The 14,684-nt window shown below is 33.5% G+C and overlaps 1 pseudogene across 1 annotated transcript; it reads right to left on the bottom strand.

Annotated features, from left to right (window-relative positions):
• Positions 1–1,664: 1,664 nt before the first annotated feature.
• On the bottom strand, positions 1,665–6,667 carry LOC148605116 (uncharacterized; annotated as a pseudogene). The gene is made up of 3 exons (XR_015915760.1): positions 6,621–6,667; positions 3,516–6,249; positions 1,665–3,216 (listed from the first exon to the last, which is right to left on the bottom strand). The product of XR_015915760.1 is annotated as an uncharacterized LOC148605116 (transcript).
• Between the last annotated feature and the right edge of the window lie 8,017 nt (positions 6,668–14,684).

Raw genomic sequence — 14,684 nt, 5'->3', positions numbered from 1 at the left:
GACCTATTGCACGGAAACAATTCCGTGTTATATAATTTTAGTGCAATTAATAGTTTACTATGATGCAGATCGAATCAAGAACTTTGTGTTTATTTTATTCCTTATTCAGTAAAGAATACTAAGATTTACATTGTAATTCTCTACGGTGTCTTATTATCTCTTAATCATTGAAAATGCACTCAAATGCAGCCATTTTTAGGAGCATTTTGTTCTGTGATTAAATAGTCAACTTTTGTCGACAAAAGTTCTTTTTTATATTTTTGAAATTCTATACATATCATTTTTACATCTTACTTATTTTCCATTACCTACAATGAACGATTTCACTTAAATCAGTTATCAAAGTGTATTGGGGTCGATTGATCTTTGACCCCTCCTCTAATTAATACAAAATAGCAGAAAACTTTACAACTTTTCAGTTTAAAAAAGAATGATATTCAAAAACCACATTGATTTATCTTTCCATTGACATATGATACAGCCGTAAACCCTCTCGGCCTATTAAAGTTCGAAAAATCCTTAGCCGTCCACAGCACTAATAGAAATGAATAAATTGTTTTATTCAACATTTTGACAAACTATATGCAAGTTAGATAACCAGTAATAAATCAGTTGGTTAAATAGGCTTATGGAGCACTGACTCTTATATCAGTACACAAATGAGAACGCTTAAATGAATTATATGTCTTCGTATTTTGCAAGATAATAAAAGTTATATAATCAAGCTGTATTCAAATTGAACACGCCTCATATTTTTACACTTCATGATAAAATTGGAAAACGTGATACTACAGATACTGCGAAATCAGCCTTATATCTTAGCCTACACTTAGCGATCGGTCGTAAACTATTCACCAACATATACGACAAATGCGTTTTCTTTTCATTCTGTATTGTCACCTTTCTTTTCATCAGTGGCAACACGCCATCAGTATGGAGTTTTCATACGTTATGCCAGAGCTTGCCGTAACTACGCAGACTTTTGTATCGCGCTAGACTTCTTACAACTATGTTTCTGGAACATGTTATGTTGCCACTAGATTGAAGTAATCACTATGGAAGTTTTATGGACGTCATCATGAACTTGTGGATCATTACGGTGTTTCCATCTGCACCATGAAAACTGATTGTTAGAAACTAACGCGTGTTATGCCAGTTACAATGGCTTCAAGTGTGATTTATGTTTGACTCGACCGCTACATGTATTCGGCAAGTTTAAATGTAATTTAATATGTGAATATCGGCTGACATGGTATCATTTATTGCAGAAAATGTATCTAAAATGTAATTTAGGTGTCAAAAATCACATGTAATTTCATAACTTGATATTGAAAAAAAAATTGTATTGGCGTCAAAAATAAAAATGTCAATATAGGGCTTCAAATATTCTATGGATCCAAGCTCATTAAAATAACAGTATGAAGTATAAAAAACTGCACTCATGTTTAAAGTCGTTGATCGTTACACGGTGTATCCATCTACACCATGCAAACTTATTTGTTCAACGTGTCATAGTTTTACTTTCCTCTTTTACCTATCCTGGACTTGCTTTTTTATGAGCCTTTTGGTTTATATTTTGTATTGATTTCTTGATCCATACTTCCTTTGACACCGTTGCTTCTTTTAAATGCTTTTGTTTTGTTCTACGCGTCGAATTTTTCATAAGAAATTGTTTTGCAACTTGCAATGTAATAAAACAAGTTGACTTTTCCTGTAGTGTATATAGAACATGTTTAACTTTAATACGACTTTTATTTACGTAGTGGGGTTATATACAATCATGAAAAAGTTATAACAGTTAGATAATTTTTTTATCAAAGCTGGGAAATCTGCCTTGCATGTTCAGATAAACAGTTAGAAAACTTATAAAATAAAGTATATATACATATGAGAGGAGGAAACAAACCTGTAATGATACACAAACGTAATCTATGTTAGGAGAATTGATAAGGTGAATATGTCAGAGACAACAACACAGCGGGATTAAAAACGTCAGCACATTGGTCTTTAATGAACGCCGATTTTTTTTCGAGGAAACCCTCAAACCACAGGACAGGCTGTAGCTGGCCCCAAAAAAAAACATTATAAACAGGTACAACAAAATAAATGCCTCTTTATATCTCAGCAAAATAAATGTAAACTGAAACAAGACATAGAGAGAACAGATATTTCTGACTTGGGAGAGGTGCAAAAATGCAGCGGGATTATATTTTAAAATACTTTGGTGTGTTCACAACCTTCCCATTTTAAAACTGGCCACTGTTGAAAAAAATATTACAAAACTAAACATACCTAATTATCCGTGCAAAAATGTCTGAGTCTCTTGTTAAAAAAAATAAAGAGACGTATTAAAAGTTACACCAATGCACAAACAAAGGACTACAGCAGTTAATGACATGCCAGCTCCAGACCAGTTAGAATCTACAAAAGGTTATATCTTCGTCGTACGTAATATCAATCCCAAAATCTTCCCCTTGTGGTGTTGAGAACCATGTTTCATCATTAGTCATACAATAAGGACACAACCCATGTCATACCGAAAACGTCTTTTGAATATAGTGTGTTAGTTTCTATGTACCGTCCCTATCAGAGAATCAATGTTAACAAAAAGATGTTATCTTTAACAATTTGATTACAATATAAGTTATATCTCTTACGAATTAGCCTATTCAGGGTTTAAAACTTTTTTGATAAGTATTAAGCGTTCAATGTTTTGTGAAGAATGTTGTCATAAAATATGGGGTGGCAGCTACCAGCACGTCCTAATCGTTTACAGTACATCTGTATTTGAGAATTAGTTTCTTGTATCGGTTGAAACAAATTGTGAATGTTTTTACGAAAATGTGATATCGAAAACCTTGATATAATTTCTCGGCTAGGATTTCTTCCATTAAACCGAAATATTGTTACAAATACGAACAAATCGAACCAATTATGATATTAAACATCATATGATGTCGTTATCTAAAAACGAATATTAACATTAGGGAATGAAAAATCATCCCTTTTCATAAATTGTGAACAAATGTCTAACGTTCTTTTATCAATGTCACCAATTTAATCTACAAAAACAAAAAACGTCTGCCCTGGAATTTAGTCCAAATGTTATCTTCATATAGGCGACTTTTATAACATTTTAGTTTACTTTGGGAACTTTGGTCTAGTACACTTTTCCTTGAAATTACGTCTACGAGCTCAGCTTTATACATCGACTTTCTGAAATTGAAGGCTGAATTATAATAAAAAAAAATAGCGTATTTTTTTTAAGTTCTCAATACATAGATGGAGGTTTTAATATTAAAATAATAGTACAGTGTTTTAATGAAAGTGTTATCTTATTTTACATTGAAAGAATGGAAAATGTACTAGATGAAAAGAATACATTCATTTAATATTTGAAGAAGTTTAAATACTTTTTATTTTATTTTATTTTATCTTTCCACCAAACGGAGAAATTATTCTAATGTAGTTCTTAAAAAATAATTTAGAATAGTTGATTAATGAAAACTTCTTACTACGAATTTATTGAGTACATTCTTTAACATCCATCGTGCATAACTGTGAATTCCGGTTTCCGTATCCACTCTGTCATTGTTGATATCAACCCCCAACAGGTAGGCAATCCCGAGAGGAAGGAATCCAAGATGGCCTATTGTATGCGTTGATAGCATATCGCTTCCAAATATTTTGAAAGTGTTTAAATATACGTCGCAATAGCAACTAACAGCAACACCATCAAGAACGAGTCGGCCACTATAAGTGAATGGTGCTTACAGTCCGGTTCCTTGCTTTGCATTTACTGACAGGACTGTCACTAGTGTGGACATTTTTTTGTTGTGATTAAAGTCGACAAAACTTATTTTATCTCCAGGATTAAGATCCCCTGCCCGACATGATACTCTTCTTTTCCAACCAAGATGATATGCTCGGACGACTTTGTTATTTTTCCAGATTCGTGATATGTTTCTAAGAATGTGTATTGGCCTCTCTCTACCCGATGTTACCAAGTCACCATTGTATCTTCTTTGACAAAGCCATTCTCGTCCAGTGATAGAATTCCATCCCCGGGTTTTATATCCTTTACATGTTTATTTTTTCCATTCATAAGTGTGATCATAGCGTCTTCATGGAAGCATTTAAATAGGTCCAGAGACTTTCCAACAGTTTGTCTGTTATCGTCTTCCGGTACAATAAATAAATCCGAAGTTTCATTTATCGCATGTTTCCATGCCTCTTTCATTGCCCTACCCTTGGTGTTATCAATCTTCGATACAAGTTCATATGTAGGGAATAGCGTTAACTTCTGAGAAAGCGAAATCGGGGCAATTTCTAAAGACTTAACCCATTCATTCCAGTTTTGTGTATCTAAATCATCAAGAGTGGTCTTGCAAAAACTTTGGTCTCCTCCCGTCCACTCCAAGCACGTGTGAACGTTTATTAAACTTTCCTCAAGTATGGTATGAAATATGTCTGAGTCATCACCTTGATTCAAGAAATAGAACTTAGAACATAAATACTCCAAAGTTTTCTCAAAAGTATTCTGATCTAAAGTCTTTTCGTCAGTGTGAATATTTCTCTTCAAATATCCACCTAAGTATGCATGAATGACAATATGAGTTCCCCATTTTCGCATAAATGCCCTCCAACGTGTTATGTTTGTTGTATCTGATAAATTGAAGGTTGGTGGGAGTGATTTTAATTCATCCCGAAAAGATTTGTTAGTTATGTAAGGCGTTTTAAGTTTCACCTCTTTTATTCTTTGTTCAACTAAAAATGAGGATTGGTTTTCCTTCTGATCAGGTGACTTTAAATTGTACCCACATCTGACTGGCGTTTTGAATTCATTATAATTTTGTACATTTCCTACAACTGACAGTTGTTGCAGCCTGGCCTCTACATATTGTACCGGGCTTTTAATTTTGGTATACACTACTTCATTACTTGAACAACTATTGACGTCAACCTCAGGTGGTAAACTGCAAGTTCCTTTACATTCAAGTAGCATTAGTGGGGACAATTCTGTTGAGGAGTCAGAGAAAATATCATACCCTTTTCCGACCAATGTGTTAAAAGGAAACCAATTCTTAAATTCATAATCAAACACTTCTTTCATTATTGTTTGCATCTCAAAGGTAATTGGAATAGGATATAATTTGTCTTGCAGCTCATGAGGTTTCATTGTCTGTACGTCTTTGACCTTTGAAATACCACATTCCTTAAACTTCACCTGCAATATCAGGACATTGTTAAAAAGGCCATTGTTATTCTGTTTGGATTTGAACTGTTCAAGCTTTTGAATCACCTCGGATTCTTCATCAGTAGTTAAAGACTTTTCCATGGCTTTACGCATACAAATAACTTCTCGAGCATCTAATTTTGAGGTGTCAACTTTGTTCTTTTGTTCCACTTTCTTGTCTTTGCCTTGTCGAAAACATACAGCGATTGCTTCGTGTCCTATGTAATCATGTGATAATTCGAGGAGCTTTGCGTACGCCAAATAAAGGATCTTTGGATGTTTTTCGATATTGGGTAAATATGCCAGTCACCCTCTTGCTTAAGATCGTTTTCTTGTGGTTTATTTTCCTGTATGATAACCTCAGGAGAAACTCCTAAGTGAATTTTTATGAGTGCTTGACCTTCTAGTTTCTTCTTATCAACCTTCTCTTGTCAGATTTGTGCTTTCCTAGCAATAGAGGATGCATGCGTTAAGACAACTACAACATTAGATTTTTGCGCATCAACTACATTTAAAGTTCGTAGCCCTTTCAGCATTTTAGCAAAATTTGAATTTTGCTCACTCAACCGATTTTCCATGATGCTTAATACTATCATAACAATGTTAGGGTATTTGTCTTCCGAAAATGATTGCAGATTTAAAAATTCCATGATTGACACCATGTTTCTTGCATCTTGCTCTAACCGAAGGTATCGTTAAAACCTGGTGTATCGATGAAGGATAATTGTAAATCTTTGTATTCATCAGATTTCATATTAATTGAAAACTCTTCTGTATATCTAGTTTTAGATTCTGTCTCGCATGTTTCTGCAATATCCCTTTCAAATACGTAGTTGATTGTAGAACTCTTTCCTCCACCTGTCAACCCAACAAGTAATATGAAAACTTGGTTTGGACATCTCTTCATTTTTATAGCATCATAGACAATCTTCATGACAGGATGCCTTATTTCCCTAAAAAATAGCTCTCTAATACCCTTTTTATTTGTTGGTAAAGACATCCATTTTGATAATCTGCAAATAAAAAATAAGCCATGTTCATCAGCTGAAATTTGACTTTAATTCAGATAAATGTATATAAGGACTTGACATACCCAACGAAATAACCTAATACTTACAGCATGTTGAAACAGGAATAAAATAAAATCCTCTTGAGGATTGATGCGGGTTAAATAGAATACCAAAATACAAATATGTAAAATAAAGTATAAATTTCGAAGTGATTTTGACCAATATTTTCTCATCAAAAAATTAATTTGTATATTTTTACTCACTTCAACATTCATAATTTTATTTTAAGTTTAATCTGACATATTTTAATGTACATATATACATTACAAACTTATTTCCCAATCCTCCCCATTCTTAATCCTTATCACCCAAACCCTATCCCCATTTCCAATCTCTTCATTCCACATTCATCATCTCCCATATACCATAAAATTAGAAGAATTCTCCATACACGTAACATACAATGTAAATGCAAATTTAAAACTTTAGTTTCTCTATGAAGTCAGAATATTCTGTTGGTATCAGCCAAATAGTAAAATGAGTTTTAAAATTAGTGAGTAGCCTGTGGCGATAATGAACATGTCACTATTCAGTGTTTCAGGAACAAACGCAAAAGGAATTATTGATTGACTAAATTCGCCCAACACGTACATCATTGGTTATCTATGGGGTTTACTCTATACGAGTTGTATTTCAAAAAGGATGTGGAACATCATACATTTAGTTTATAGGATTATAATATGTTTTCTATAAACTTAATAGAAATACGTAGATGCTGCAACAATCTGGGAGCTTTCATATTATATTTCATTTTAACCTTTTTAAGTGATTTAGTGTTTTCGTGTTCTATAAGATTTTATTGTTGAATGGTGGGTGGTGAAAAGGTTTTACTAGTTTTATTTTTCAGTCTACAAAATGGTATAATACTATCGTCGATAAGCACTTTGGTTCTAGACCTTAGAGTATTATAAGCGTCGACAGATACTTAGGAGCTTTATTGTAGTAAATGATATATTATATTATTAACCAAGTACCCAAAGTACGTTAAAATATGTCAAAAACTGACCAATAGATATGAATTCAAACCGGGCATCTATACGGGGCCAATACGAAAAAAGAAGGCCAATATGGATCAAACCAGGGCCAATACGGCATCAGAACTTCCGGTCGGTTGAAACCGCCATTGCGAATTAGATATTCTCACTTCATTATCCTGCTGGATTATTGATGCATATGTACCTTAACATGTATATAATTTACCAAACAAATAAGAAACTTAGAATAAGGTAAGAAAACTTTATTTTGATTTGGCTTATGATTCAAATACAATCACAAGCTTTAAGTAGCTTCAGACCAAATATAAAAACATACATTATGTAACATAAACAAGACAAACTAGAATCAAAGGATGTGCACATAGAAAACCAAAAAAAAAAAAAGGAATCCAAAATAATTATGATGTGCAAACCAATAATTTATTACACATTGCAAGCCTATTGTAATGTCTAAAACAAAAGAGCATGATATATCTTCAATTGCACATTTGTATATCTAAAATGTGCTTTCAGAATTGTGTTATTTCGGGAATTTAGTTCATAATGGCCCCGTATTGATGCCCTATTTTGAAATTCGTAATTCATGGCTGTGATTTCATAATGACCGGCCGTAATAATTTCCGGTTCGTAATGATCAGTTGTCGAAATTTTCGGTTCATAAAAGATGGGCATTTCTATACATACTGTAGTAAATTGGTTAATAAAACATTTGTAATGTGTGTATTCTTCTTCCAACCTGACAAAGACTCCCACCGAGCCAAAGATTGAATATGTTCAGATTTAGTAAAAGATAGAAGACATGTTACAAATTGGGCTGGCTCATGTTGTATTTTTTGTTTAATTTCAAGCAGTTAACACGTGATGGATTTCAGAAACTTTAAGAACATATTTAAAGATTGATCTGGCATTAACTAGTTTTATTTTCGGGGGTCTTTTCTTCATAATTTGTATTTAAGATTTCAGAATACATTTAAATGTTTCGTTACACTTTAAATAATAGTCATAAATAAATAAAATTGACATAAATATTCCGGTTACCATTAATATAACATGTGACACCAAAACGTTTGTCGTAAGTTTGTATTCAGACGTTTTGAAATGGCACGATGACAAAACTCAAAACATTTACACCTTTTCGTTCTATCAGATTAAGAGCACAGTTTCAAGTTAAGGTTAGATATGGTAGCAAAATACATTTAGAAGAGTACGCACATTAGGTATTTTTAATCTGTATTACATTTAATATAGTTTTCATATTTTTCTAGTTTTTTTCTAAAATTATATTGTCCTTTTTTAAAATCTTTTCTTTTCTGTCTTTTTTTAAAATTATTTAAGTATGCTTTATCGTGTTTTCTGAAATAATTTTCTTTGTTTGTAAGCTTTCTCACAATGCGCATGAAATTATTGTTAAACGTTTTCTGGTAAAAATTCGAACTAATCGAATTTCGCATTACTATGAATAATTGTCTGTCAAATCCATACTTCATGCTGTAAGGTTGATGAAATCATCGTCTCCAAATAATGATTAAACATACAGGACCCGACTGACCAATAATTGTATAAGTTGGTAAGAATATCCGAAAATGGGCTCATGAGTATGTCACGTATACTTTGTACTAAGAATGTGCTACTATTGCCAGTCAGTCTAGTAGGTTTTTAATAAGGTTTCTTAAATTGAACAAATCAATTGTTGGTTAGATTACTTTTAATGGTCAAAGGTCAAACACCCGCGCCCACACCTTAAAAAATCTGAATTCATAGGTGGAATAGAGATAGCTCAAAGAGGGGCTGTTGCCCATAGGATGACAACGGTGTGCTTTTTTCTATAATGAAATTTATTGAATGATATATCAATCACCAATCACAACACTGATCTATTAAAAAAAAGAGATGATACAAACTCCACTTTAGTTGGAAAACATTCTCGAAAAGCGGAGTTAGTTACATGTTCTCAATGTTCTTAATTTTCCATTGCAAATAGCACAGATAATATATAACATGGAAGTAGACTAATTTTCCTTGTCAAAAAGAAGCTGTTTTTTTTTGTGTCAAACTCTAACAATACAGTGTTTACATAATTTTCTGGCAGGAAAAAAATCATTCGGAAATATCAAATTTTGTAAATTTGCTTACATGTAGCTATCAAATGGTCACCCATTCAAAGACTTTTTGCTATCAGTTGAATATCCTTTTTATCTACTTTCCTATCTATCCATCTTCAATTTCAATACATATTCTTTATTCAACCCTTACATTTCCAATAGATACTTGTATCAAAGATACATAATTATACAAGAGCATGCTATTATTGTCCTAAGATAGTTCTTTGTTTATTAGGAGACGGATCAGCATAAGCTTCAACTTGTTACGAATCATTGTGTTGTATTATAATATCGTCATATGATATATTGATGTATTCTTTGAAATAAAATAATTTTAAATTAAAAGAAGATATTCCAATGATAAAGAGTAGACAGGGAAAACGAACACACAAAACACAGAATAATCAAAATAACGCATACAAAGAAGCAGCAGAAGCTAATGAGCAACTTGGACTCTACTGAAGAAAAAAACAGGATTAGGATCAGATGTACCTGTGGCGTAATCGTATTCTGCTATGCTAGAAACGCCCGCCTAGTAGCTATTAAAATGTCACGTCCGGTGTAGAGGAAATAAAAATAGTAAACTATGACACAGTGAACAGGACTGTTCTCACGGTGTAGATGGATACAACATAACGATCCAAGGGTCCATGATGACAATAAAACCTCTGTATTATTAAGTTTAATTATGTAGTAACCCTGTTCTGGAGGCCTAATCGGAAGAAGTCTTGCATGGTACAAAATGTCCGCGTAGTTTCGGCACCCAATGGTATAATGTATGTGCTGTGATATAAAATGTCACAATTCATTTTTGAATTAATGCAAATTTTAAGTTAAGAACAATAACTCCTTTGCCATTTAAGACGATTCGGAAGAACAATCTACATATTACAGTATTCATTCCTGCTTTAATAGAAATGATTGATTGACTTACAGGCGAGCTTTTGTGTCTCTTTCATAAATATCATTTCCATCCTGTTTCGAGTTCCCAATGGGGAAGTTACTGCAATCATAATATTAAAAAAAAATAAACAAGCATGAAATGTAACCAAGTTCTTTAATCATAGCCCTCTGTTGAGCAGACAATAATATATTAAATGAAAATATAATCATGGGTAAAAATATGATATGAAATAAAATAACTTACTTGTAAATTTCAATGATTTTTATTTAATTTGAAAGTGTTGTAGCTATCTTTCTGCATACCACCGCTGGTAGATTTTTAAAGCAAATTATTATTTTACAATTTTTACAAACACGGTGTTATACTTCAACGATTATGAAATCCACCTGTACATTAAAGGCCTGTTCAGATGTTAAGGTGTTAAGAATTAATTGTCTTTTGCCATTCAGGACAACTTACATATGACAACCAAACTTACTGTATTGATAATTCCTGCTCGAAACGAATGCTAAATTGACTTACTTGTGAGTTTTTATTTCATTTTTCTCAATAGTTTCAACGCCAGAAAATACGAAGTCGTAGTTACTGCAATCATATATACAACAAATCAAAAAACAATACGTATGAAAGAATACTACATTAAACTGAAATAGCTTAAGTGCGTATTCTATCTTTTCTTTTGGATTTTGGTAAATCTAGACCTTTACAGAGAGCATCATTGATGGTATTTCTTGTTAATAGTAAACAGTTATTGACTGAGTTTAAGGATAATAGCAGTTTTATTTCCCCGAGGTAGTAACTATTGTCCAAGGCAACGCCGAGGACAATAAATAGTACAGAGAGGGCAATAAAACTGATATTACTCTCGCATCAAGTTGTCATTTAGCAGTCAAGGACGTTAAAAACCCTAAGTGGTGTTTTTGTAAATGGGTAAATTTATATTTTGGAAGATGATTAGGTTGATATACAACTGAAAAGAGATACAAATGAACTAAAAGCGCCTTGCAAGTTGGTGAAGAACATATATATATATATATATATATATATATATATATATATATATATATATATATATATATATATATATATATATATATATATATATATATATGTTATTCGGAATGTTGTCCTAAAGTACGTGTACAAGTAAAACACATACAAGCACATCTTTCTAAAGTGCATAGTAGAAGGAGTAATCAAGGGAACCAAGGTTATAGCGGTAATCAAAAGAATATAATCCAGGGACAAAGACCAGACATGGAAAACAGATACACACAACAAAGAACATAAAGTAACTAAAATCATACATACAAAGTAACAAAAGTAAATGAGCAACTCGGACTCCACTAAAAACTGGGAGCATGGACCATGTGCACCGGTAGGGTAAGCGTCCTCTGCTTTTCTAGAAAGACCCGCCGAGTTTCTCATAAAAAGTCAAGTCCCGGGTAGACAAACGAGGAAAGGTAATCTATGACCCGTTGATTAAATCAGTTTTCATGATGCTGATGGATACATCATAACGATCCACGAGTTCATGATGACGACCATAAAACTTCTGTAGCGATGTATTCAATCTTGTAGCAACATAACCCTGTTCCAGAAGCCTATTTGTTAGAGTTCTAGCGCGATACAAAAAGTCTGCGTAGTTTCAGCAAGCTCTGGCATAACGTATGAGTTGTGATATGAACAAGCCATACGCAGGTGATGAAGGGATGTTGCCACAGATGAAAGGAAAGTTGACAATTCTGAATGAAAAGTCATTACGTTTGTCGTAAAGTTTGGTTAATAGTTTTCCTTTACCATCGATTTCTAAGTGTAGGTGAAGATATGAGGCTGACTTCACAGTGTCTGTAGTATCCTTTATCTCACGTTCTTTTGGGTACATGCGATGTATCAAATCCGCGAAATTAGGATTGTTTAAAGATAATACGTCATCAATATAGCGGAAACTGAGATTGAAGGATCTAGCCAAACGATATTCTTTCTTTCTGATCAAATCAGCTATAAAGTCAGCCTCATAAGAGTGAAGAAATAGGTCAGCAAGTAAAGGAGCACAATTTGTTCCCATTGGAATGCCGACCGTTTGTTGAAAAACACGTCCACCACACTGGACAGATATGTTGTCGATTAAAAATTCCATCATTTTGTAAACATCTTCCTCTATATATTTGGAAGATGATTTGGAATTATTTCTAATGAAGAATCTCTACCAAGAACTATATATTTGTATCTAGGTGTACCATCTTTTTTCGAAAAACAACGATGTATAATGTTTTTAAGTCGGGATTTTAACTGAGTATGGGGAATAGAAATATACAGTGTTGAAAATTCATAAGTTTTAATGCTATTATATTCAGATAATAGTCTTGAACTGATTGTCTCCAAAAGATCTTTCGAATTTTTCAGGATCCACATTGAATTAATACCACTACGGGAGTAACAAGTGTTGTGGTAGGACTGCGGACCCTCTTTGACAGTTGTGAGTATAGAAGTTAAAAGTTTTGAAAGAGGTTTGGTGGTACATTTTGCAGATCCAGCTATGAAACGTTGTTTGTATGGATTCTTGTGGAGTTTAGGAATCCAGTACATAGACGGTAAATCACAATTATCGTCCTTGGTAGAGAGACCAAAAGAGGATAGCACAGATTTATGATTTTCCACAATCTCTTCTTTGGAGAGAGTGGTAGCAGTAGAGGTCTTATCACTGCTATTATTTTCTACGTCTCCCTCTTATAATAAACATTGGATATAAAACGTTTTGCAGACAAAAACAATGTTGTTTTGGGCTTTGTCTGCTGGTACGACAACATATTTGTCATGTATAGTAGACAATGTTTTTGCTACATCGGGGTCTTTGAAAACTGATGTAGCCTTGGCACTCATTGACCTACTTAAAACTTTCATTCGTTTCAAAATTAAAGACCTCACAGCCTTAAACCACTCTGACAGAGAATCAATGTCTTCTTGTTCTCGTTTTATCCATTTTCTTGCATAGTCCTCGACGGCATCCATAAGAACTTTAAAGTTATAAGTCCAATTTATGGAGCGTGGTTCACGGTACTTGGGACCTTTAGAAAGGATATTACGTAGAGAATCGTTTTCGATAACGGTTAAATCTCCCGTAACGACGTGACCAGAAGGACCATATTTGAATGGAGAGGTTTTGCAAGAACAGTCAGGTGGTTTAGCCTTGAAGTCCTCAATCTCGAGGTTCTGCAATAACCTTTTATAATTGAAAATTTTAGATGCAATGGGTGAAGTATAGAAATATGAAATAATTGGTATGGATTTGTCTTTGAAATATAGGGGAATTTTGTTGGTAACGTATTTGTGATGGAGGATGTTAGCCAAATTAATTGCATCTATACCTTTGTTGACAAACGGTAGTGGAGGAAATGATCGTTTTTCGTCATCTTGACTTTTCACACAAACTGGTTTAAAGAGTCTGTGGAAACCAATATCCAAAATGATGGCAACAAGTCTGTATAATGATGAGGTGGAGTCAGAAACAGGAGTGTCAAGACTTGTTTTGTAAAGGGAGTGTAGTAGAGTGAGAGGTATAGAATAAAGTTTGGTTCTAATGCGATGACGTCCATGATGTTTTTGTATGAAAGGAAGGAGACCATCTATGGAGACATCATGTAACTTAGGTGACGTATAGTGGCGATGGCCATGGCTCCTTTCCCGTCTTGGATTTTTTTCAAATAAATTCATCACATTCATGTTATTGTTGTATTGGCTTGAAAGGTTTCCTATACTTTTGATGTTGTCATTGCATCCGTAAGGTATAGCAGTACCTAGTCTGCGTATCCAGTACTCCTCTCTTTCCCTACGATAGTTTTTACTTAGAACGGGACTGTTCGTAGGATGGTATTTTTTTTTCTAAAATACGAACTTTCATGGAGAGGATTGAATGATCTTGTTGATTAAAGTGTTGATAAACTGTCGGGAATTTGGTGGTGTTAATACCCGAACGATGACCGCACATTCTTTTATTTAATCGTTCTTGCGTTTCTCCAACATATATTAAACCACATAGGTTGCATTCTAATCCATATATTAAGTTTGTTGATTTGCAACTTAAGTCATCGTGACTTCTTGTATGGAAGGTTTTGTTTGTAAAGGAACTGGAGAAGTAAGGGTCGATTATAAGAATGTTGCATGTTTTGCAATTTTGAATACCACATTTTGATGTGGTACAATGTGGTTCGTCATCGTTGTAGTCAAATATATCGTTTAAAGTGATGGAACATGGTTTGATTATTTTAAAATAGTCAGAATTTTTGTACTGGAATAGATGGTCTGCAGACTGAACGTGTGATTGGGTACTTTTAGTTGAATTGGTCGGGGCACTTTCCATACCAGATGTGACTGTGC

Source organism: Perna viridis, chromosome 10 (genome assembly GCF_037379345.1).
Source record: "Perna viridis isolate PV_CMFRI_1.1 ecotype Kerala chromosome 10, ASM3737934v1, whole genome shotgun sequence".
Classification (NCBI taxonomy): domain Eukaryota; kingdom Metazoa; phylum Mollusca; class Bivalvia; order Mytilida; family Mytilidae; genus Perna; species Perna viridis.
Note: the sequence above shows the minus strand (reverse complement) of the source record. Positions and strands in the feature narration are given on the sequence as shown.